The sequence below is a fragment of the Rhinopithecus bieti genome, unplaced genomic scaffold, assembly GCF_001698545.2.
Source record: "Rhinopithecus bieti isolate Rb0 unplaced genomic scaffold, ASM169854v2 scaffold_24222, whole genome shotgun sequence".
In the NCBI taxonomy this organism is placed as follows: Eukaryota; Metazoa; Chordata; class Mammalia; order Primates; family Cercopithecidae; genus Rhinopithecus; species Rhinopithecus bieti.
In genome coordinates, this window is record NW_016811010.1 from 62,851 (window position 1) to 69,075 (window position 6,225).

Below are 6,225 nucleotides of genomic sequence, written 5' to 3' on the forward strand. Positions count from 1 at the left end.
TGGGAAGCATGTCTGTGTTACACTGAAGCTCTTAGATGGTGCTTGACATCTGCAGAGGACTTGGCAATGATTGTTATGTTGTTTCTCCTCCTCACCCCAAAATGTAGGTCAAGGCTGTCATTCCCATATTAGAGATGGGAGGGAGGCAAGAGACTAAAGGCAGCTGTACTGGGCAAAATTCGCCAGAACATAGGGGTCATGCCCTGAAGCCTAGCTCACGAGGTCCAGGCAGAGTCTTTGATATTGGGAGATTTGGTGGAAAAGCAGCATTTGCCTGGATTTGGAGATCCCTAACTCCCTGCCCTGGACTCCATTACTCACCTCACACCGCCACCGCTGCAGGACTTCAGCACAGGTGGGCACTGCCCATGAGAAGGGTCCGGGCTGGCTTCAGCTCCTACAGACTCAGTGCTGGGCACACCAGCTGCCACAAGATGCAAGGACTCAGCTGCTCTTTCTTGGGGGAAACCTGCTGAGAGAAGCATTGTAGGGGAGAGGGAACCTCTTTCCCCAACTGCTACTGCTCCCTCATCCAACCCCCACCAAACACCACACACACACACACACACACACACACACACACTCTCTCCCTCTCTCTTTCTCAATCTCTCTGGTGAATTTCAGAAAATCCCTTAAGAAAGCTAGAAAATCATAGCGCTAAGAAGTGTAAAAAGGCATTGTTACATAGGATTACAGAAAGGGCACAGAAGTGGGAGTCAGGAGATGGGAGTTACAAGCTGAGAATTGCTATTAGTCACCTCATCATTCTGGGCCCGCTTGGTATCAAGTGAAAAGGCCTGCCTTAGTTGCCTTGGATAAGTGTTGGGAGAACTAAATCAAATAAAACAGATGTGAAATATTTACATAATTTGCATAATTATGGAGCAATATGTATAATCACAGGAGGTGGTAGAGCCCAGTGGACAAAAGGAAACAGAGACAATGGCCAATGCAGGTTGGCTCCATGAATATGTGAGCTTCCTGATGTTGTGGCACTGAATTCAGTTCAGTTCAGTTCAGTTCAGTTCATCCCTCAACTCTAAGTCTCCACCTCCATTTCCATTCCCCTTTTCACTAACCTTTCACTGGGGAATGGTAAAAAAAAGTCTGTCTGCCAGGCAACAACATTCTGAGGTCTCCTAACTTGCTACCATCTCACAGGTGCTGAAGGTCACAGCCTCTGATCCTAATTGGAGCTCCCCTCTACCTTCTCCTATCTCCACCAGGTAAGTCTTCCACTGTCCTCCCCAGGTTTCTTAGGGTGAATATACACTGTTTACTGTTGTTGTTTGGTGATAATTTACCCTATTTTTCCCACAGAGGTTTCCATGTCTAACCATGAAGGAGACTGAGTCTCTTTGAACCCTCCCTTTCTGCCTTTTCCCACAATCATTTGAGCCTCTCAAGAGAGAGGCTGATCTTCTCTGTAGAACCTCAAGCTCTGCAATCCTTCCTACTCTGCTTTCCTTTCCCCTTCCCCCAGTGGTGTTTGTCCTCAAAGAAAAGCAGAAACTACATGCTGATACTCAAGGAGGCATGATTCAGGCTAGCACCTATTTATTAGAGACCAGAATGAACAGGGTCCTAATCCAAAGAGATGGCTAGATGGTTATCTAAACACGGAGACTGCAAAATTGAAGCCTTAGGGAGCCAAGAAAAGCCCCCATGATCTCCAATCCCCCTTCTGGAAAAAAAAGTCCAAGCCATACTCTTGGTCTGCCTCTTGCTCTTGGGCAAGACTCCAGAGCATATCTGTCCCCCAGCATCCCTGGCATTCCATGTGTGCTTCCCACATGCACACTCCAAGCAGCCTTTCCAAATCCCACCCACTGCACCACTGAATGGTGTACTCGCCCCCTCCCTCCCTACGTGAGCTCACCCTGCAAGATCTCACCCTGCAAGAGGGTGGGGTGAGGGGGAGAGGAGTGAGAGCTGCCAAAGCTCCAGAGAGAGGTAGGGCTCAAGGAGGGCACAGGAAGAATGGCCTCAAGAAGCCCCCTGCCCATCTCTGGGGATGAGAGCTGACAGCAGAGGTAGCATCCACCCATTGGGGTGGGAAACAATACTAAAGGATGTAAGAGGAGGACACACCCCCAACCTGTACTACCAAGAATCTCCATGTTTTTGAGCAAGATCAAGGCTTTCCTGAAGCCTACCTCCACCTCTCCCCAGCCCCAATTGTAGCACCACTTTTTAACTCCATGGTGGCCTGCCTTTATTTCACCACTTGCTCAAGTCAGTGCAGAATCAACTGACAGGACACAGTATTCCACCTGGTAGCCACACTCCTCTCACCTGCCTGGGGGTGTGTTGTGTTGAGAGTAGGGCAAGGGGAGATGTGTGAGCACATGTGCATACTTGGTCATGTATATCTGTGCAGTTCCCTGTACCATGTTGTATGTCTGTGTATGTGTGCTGTGTCATATCTACCATGATATGTATGTATTGAGTCTGCATAATACTGTGTGTGTGTACAGTGTCCTGTTAATATCACGTTGTATACATGATCATGTCAATAAGCTACTGTGTGAGTGCTATGTGTCTGTACTGTGTTGCATGTGAATTGCATCTCTTCCATCCTTTGTGTATGTGCAATGTGTCTAATTCGTATTGTGTCATATCTCTATGCCATGCTGTGTGTCTGCATAGTGTTGTGGGCATTGTGTGCCTCTATCATGTTGTATGTGTATACTGTCTTGTTGTGCACCTATGACTCAGCCTCCTGTTGGAGACTAAGGTAGAAATCAGTGCACGCATCTTGCACGTACCCAACACCCATCACCAACACAACTCCACCCCCAGCCACCTTGCTGCATTCCAACTTCCTGCCAGAATCCCTGTCTGGGGACTAGGGCTGCCATCTTGGTGGTGGGGGTAGGTGGAAGCTACGGACAACTACTCTCTCTACCATAGAGCCTTCCCATGCCAAGTGTCTTGCTCAGCACCAAAGATGTCTAGGAAAGGAGGTTTGGAACCTTTTTCAGGCCCAAAGGAAACAGCACTGGGGAGGAAGTTATGGGGAGCTGACTCCCTCTGTAAACCCCCAGCCCCATCCATATATGCAAGGAGAAGGACTTGCAGGAAATGGTGGCTGGCTAAGTTTCTCTGTCAGGCTGGTTGGAAGGACTGGGAGCCTTCTCCACAGGGAGTAACCACTGCACAAGGGCACTGGCGATCAGGCTGGGCCCTGAGATGCAGGGGGAGCTCTTAAAATTGTTCCCATTGAGGTCACTAGAGGGCACTATTGTGCTGATTGCTAAGGAAAGTGTTTCTTTTAGGGTGCTGAATTCCACAAAGTGCCTGGGGCTCAGAGGGAGATACAGGAAGGAAAAGGTTATATGCCCTAGGCCAGGCCTTTCCTTCACCTTCATACCAAGACTTTCTGTTTTGAGATTGAGTTAGGGAGTAAGGGCCACTAGTGAATATATGCCACCCACCCATCCCCTCAGGTCTGTGAGACCCCCACACACAGAATCTTTCAGGGGCTTGGTTATAGGGTCCCTAGCAGATTATTAACTTGGACTTCTCTTTTCCCTCCTGTTCCCCATTCACATGAAGTAAAAGCCAAGCCACACTGTTGAAAGAGATGAAATATATGTGGTTGTGGGGTTGTTTTGTATTGTTTTCCCCAAAACTGGAGGGCATACAAAAAAGAAGGGGTAATTTTTCTGACAAGGAAAGAAGAGGGCTATACTTTAGTGGACCTGTCTTCATTACCAAGAATAAATGGACCACCCTATAGAACAACTAGTGCCAACTTCATCGTTTGAAAGACAAGGAAACTGAGGCCTAGAGAGGGGCAAACACACTGTCTGGGACCCCTAAACACAACAGGGGTCCCAAACTGTCACTGTCTGGGACAGTGTGTTTGGGAGTCCCAGACCAGACCCTACCCCTCCAGAACACTTGACTTCTAACTCCCAGGGTTCATTCCACCCCAGTTCCTGGTCCTTTGGCCCCTATAAATCTTCACTCTCCAAATTCAGCCCCTTCCAACCTCAGAGAAAAACTCTGGCCTCCCTCTCCACCATGTGGGTTCCAAGGTCATCCTATTCCATCTCAGCTATCAGGCCTCTCTGTGACCACACCTTTCTAATGATTTCCTTTTCCCACCAGTAAATTGTTACTCTCTTTCCAGTTTTCAAAGTCCATCTCCCCATTATGTTTCCCAGACTCAGACCCAGCTGTAGCTGCACCGTTTTGCTCCTCATTGCATCCCCTGGGTTTAGCACAGATTGCTCCAACCTGCAGATAATTGACCGAATGTGGAACTCAGACACAGATCTATTGCACTGATTAACATTTCCAATTAAACTCCTGGTTAGGCTGTGTGTATTAGTGACTCAAATAATCACCGCACATGTAAATGTAAATGCCTTCCAAAGCCACGGAGCGCGGTAGGAAGCGACGCATATCTGGGAGGAAATGGCAACAGACTGCCAGACCCGGAGGTTCATTTGGTTCTCCGGTAACCCTAAATGAGATTTTAAATGTGTGGCTGTTAGTTGATCCGAGGCTTAAGCATCACACCTGAAATGGAGGATTCGGGTTCTGCGCGTCGCTGCAGGCCCTTTTCCGCCCCCTGCTGGAGAAGCTGTGTAGTGCCGAGTTGGCAGACGAGTCCACCCCAGGCCCTGCAGAGGGAAACGCCTAGACCCCGGCAGGTGGGGGTGAGAGTGGGGGACGCATAGCGGAGGCTTAAGTTATGCCCCAGATGCCTAGACTGCTGCACTTTCCTTCCGAAGTAAAGGTTTTACACAGTTCCCTGCGCTCACAGGGTCCCCAGGGATCCTGAGAAGGAGGGCTTTTTTTTTTTTTTTTTTGGAGCAAGGGTCCCAGACCAGGCCCCAGCCCACCCATGTAAAAGCAGTCAACCTACCTGTCTAGGCCAGATTGATGGCGCCTCCACTTCCCTTTGGGACACTGTCCTTCCCGACTCCCCTCTCCTTACAGAAAGAGCCAGTTGTTGAGGCTGCTGCTCATTGAGTTTCTTGTTCTCTTGGTTAAAGCTACTGGTTCCTGAAGATGAGTTGCATGGGTGGGGATGCTGTTGATTTTAAATATCTAGAATCATCCTTCTAATTCTTGGCTGAGCTACAGCTGCCTCAGCCACCAAAGTTTCCTATCCCACCAGAGAATTCAGGGGTTTTGGGTTCTTGGTAAGACCATGACTTTTCTTCTCTCTCTCTAGTTTGCTCCTGCCTTCCTGCCTACTCCATCTGATCTGTAGATCTGATTTTTCTTTTTTTCGGCCTTGGCCACCTTCTTTAACCTTAATTTAGTAGCTTAGTCTCTGAACACAAATAGCAAAGTCTCTGATGTCAGCACCTCCCCATCCCTGCAGTTCTTATTTCTCGTTTCCCTCACCTGGTATATCCACTACTCACCCTCTCCCAAGACCTCAGCAAACTTGTTTGCTCTATATACCATTTCCACCTCTGACCAGAAAAATCTACAACCTGTGGGAATCGTTAACTAGTCAGAATGTCCCTAGGGTCCTGTGTCCCCTAGCTTATAACCCTATTGCATGTGAACCTCCTTTTCCTGTCAGGTCTCTCCTACAAGGCCCACGTGCCTGTCCGGAGGCTTGCAGGGTCAGTTCCTTGACATTCTAAGGTCTCTCTGACCTCAGGATTCTCGGCTGTCAGCTCTTGACCAGGCTACCTCCTAGTCTCTTCCCATTTTGCTTGTTGCATGAGCTGGGGGATATGACACTTGTATCCAGAAACAGAGGCTTACAAATGGCTCTCTTTCCAAGCCTCCGCCTGTTAGTCATTCATTACCATATCAAGCCTCTTTGCCCAAAGTTGCCCCTGATTGGAGGCCTCAAGTACCAAATCACAGATCTTGCCCAATTAAAATTTTGCAAATGGCCCAGTGAAAACCGCACTGACCTTTACACCTCGCTCATCCCAGAACAGGGCCACGGTGTTGTCACCAACAGGAATGGACCTCCTTCTGTTCCAATACCTCAGACAGCCATACACTTGGCCTGGATTTGAGTCTGCAAAACCATGAGGGGAGCAAGACTAACATGGCTAAAGGCTTCCCTGCTGAAAGCCGTTTTTTAAAAATAGCACTGCAACCGCCCCCATCATGCTTCCCATAGCCAAGCCACTCACCCTTCTCTCCTTCGCTTCTACAGACCGACAGCCCAGAACCCTCAAGTCTAGAATCTGGAACTGGATTCTGAAAGGTGGGACCAAAAAAAAAAAAAAAAAAAAA

General features: G+C 48.6%; 1 long non-coding RNA gene across 2 annotated transcripts; it reads right to left on the bottom strand.

Moving 5' to 3' along the window:
• Positions 1–321: 321 nt before the first annotated feature.
• LOC108543006 (uncharacterized) lies at positions 322–6,193 on the bottom strand. Of its 2 annotated transcripts, none has more exons than XR_001889424.1 (4): positions 6,123–6,193; positions 5,895–6,004; positions 4,880–5,047; positions 322–469 (listed from the first exon to the last, which is right to left on the bottom strand). It is a non-coding gene; the product is annotated as an uncharacterized LOC108543006 (long non-coding RNA). The 2 variants fall into 2 exon arrangements; XR_001889425.1 differs by having other exon boundaries at positions 322–472.
• Positions 6,194–6,225: the final 32 nt, after the last annotated feature.